The sequence below is a fragment of the Trachinotus anak genome, unplaced genomic scaffold, assembly GCF_046630095.1.
Source record: "Trachinotus anak isolate AG129_WGS33_773 ecotype Australia unplaced genomic scaffold, CSIRO_AGI_Tana_v1 ptg000099l, whole genome shotgun sequence".
In the NCBI taxonomy this organism is placed as follows: Eukaryota; Metazoa; Chordata; class Actinopteri; order Carangiformes; family Carangidae; genus Trachinotus; species Trachinotus anak.
This window is the reverse complement of record NW_027273950.1, coordinates 50001-52500: the sequence shown is the minus strand read 5'-3', so window position 1 is coordinate 52500 and position 2500 is coordinate 50001.

Below are 2500 nucleotides of genomic sequence, written 5' to 3'. Positions count from 1 at the left end.
GGCAGGAGAAGGTAAGAGAGGGGAAATTTCTAGTTTCGCCGAACGGTCCCCCTCTTTACCTTCCTCGGTGTAACACTTAGAAAAATTTGCGGTCAAAGTTTTACACCGAGGAAGGTAAGAGAGGGGAAACTTCTAGTTTCGCCGACCGGTCCCCCTCTTTACCTTCCTCGGTGTAACACTTTGAAAAATTTGCGGTCAAAGTTTTACACCGAGGAAGGTAAGAGAGGGGAAACTTCTAGTTTCGCCGACCGGTCCCCCTCTTTACCTTCCTCGGTGTAACACTTTGAAAAATTTGCGGTCAAAGTTTTACACCGAGGAAGGTAAGAGAGGGGAAACTTCTAGTTTCGCCGACCGGTCCCCCTCTTTACCTTCCTCGGTGTAAGACTTTGAAAAACTGGCGGTCAAAGTTTTACACCGAGGAAGGTAAAGAGGGGAGTGGAGCGGAGACTCTAGATATTTGCCTTCTCCAAAGCCACATCCATGCTCCCCCTGTATCAGAGCTCCAGGGGCCAGGCTCATGGCCCAGCTTCTCCCCCTGTGATATTAAAGGCCCACACAGCACCTCCACAGGACCTCCACAGCCACACACACACACACACACACATGCCTCTCTGCCCCTGTGTCAGAGCTCCAGCACCCAGGCAGATCACCCAGCCACTGGGCCTGTGACATTAAAGGGCCACACAGCACCTCCACAGCCACACACACATGCTTCTCTCCCCTGTATCAGAGCTCCAGGGGCCAGGCTCATGGCCCAGCTTCTCCCCCTGTGATATTAAAGGCCCACACAGCACCTCCACAGGACCTCCACAGCCACACACACACATGCCTCTCTCCCCTGTGTCAGAGCTCCAGGGGCCAGGCTAATGGCCCAGCTTCTCCCCCTGTGATATTAAAGGCCCACACAGCACCTCCACAGGACCTCCACAGCCACACACACATGCTTCTCTCCCCTGTATCAGAGCTCCAGGGGCCAGGCTCATGGCCCAGCTTCTCCCCCTGTGATATTAAAGGGCCACACAGCACCTCCACAGGACCTCCACAGCCACACACACATGCCTCTCTGGCCCTGTGTCAGAGCTCCAGCACCCAGGCATATCACCCAGCCACTGGCCCTGTGATATTAAAGGCCCACACAGCACCTCCACAGCCACACATCCATGCCTCTCTCCCCTGTATCAGAGCTCCAGGAGCCAGGCTAATGGCCCAGCTTCTCCCCCTGTGATATTAAAGGCCCACACAGCACCTCCACAGCCACACATCCATGCCTCTCTCCCCTGTATCAGAGCTCCAGGAGCCAGGCTAATGGCCCAGCTTCTCCCCCTGTGATATTAAAGGCCCACACAGCACCTCCACAGGACCTCCACAGCCACACACACATGCTTCTCTCCCCTGTATCAGAGCTCCAGGGGCCAGGCTCATGGCCCAGCTTCTCCCCCTGTGATATTAAAGGCACACACAGCACCTCCACAGGACCTCCACAGCCACACACACATGCCTCTCTCCCCTGTATCAGAGCTCCAGGGGCCAGGCTCATGGCCCAGCTTCTCCCCCTGTGATATTAAAGGCCCACACAGCACCTCCACAGGACCTCCACAGCCACACATCCATGCCTCTATCCCCCTGTGTCAGAGCTCCAGCACCCAGGCATATCACCCAGCCACTGGCCCTGTGACATTAAAGGGCCACACATCACCCCCATAGGACCTCCACAGCCACACACACATGCCTCTCTCCCCTGTATCAGAGCTCCAGCACCCAGGCTCATGGCCCAGCTTCTCCCCCTGTGATATTAAAGGGCCACACATCACCCCCATAGGACCTCCACAGCCACACACACATGCCTCTCTCCCCTGTATCAGAGCTCCAGCACCCAGGCTCATGGCCCAGCTTCTCCCCCTGTGATATTAAAGGGCCACACATCACCCCCATAGGACCTCCACAGCCACACACACATGCCTCTCTCCCCTGTATCAGAGCTCCAGGAGCCAGGCTCATGGCCCAGCTTCTCCCCCTGTGATATTAAAGGCCCACACAGCACCTCCACAGCCACACATCCATGCCTCTCTCCCCTGTATCAGAGCTCCAGGAGCCAGGCTAATGGCCCAGCTTCTCCCCCTGTGATATTAAAGGCCCACACAGCACCTCCACAGGACCTCCACAGCCACACACACATGCTTCTCTCCCCTGTATCAGAGCTCCAGGGGCCAGGCTCATGGCCCAGCTTCTCCCCCTGTGATATTAAAGGCCCACACAGCACCTCCACAGGACCTCCACAGCCACACACACACACATGCCTCTCTCCCCTGTATCAGAGCTCCAGGAGCCAGGCATATCACCCAGCCACTGGCCCTGTGACATTAAAGGGCCACACAGCACCTCCACAGCCACACATCCATGCTTCTCCTCCCCTGTATAACACCACCACCTCCTACCTACCTACCTACCTCCCTCCCTCCCTCCCTGCCTGCCTGCCTGCCTGCCTGCCTGCCTGCCTGCC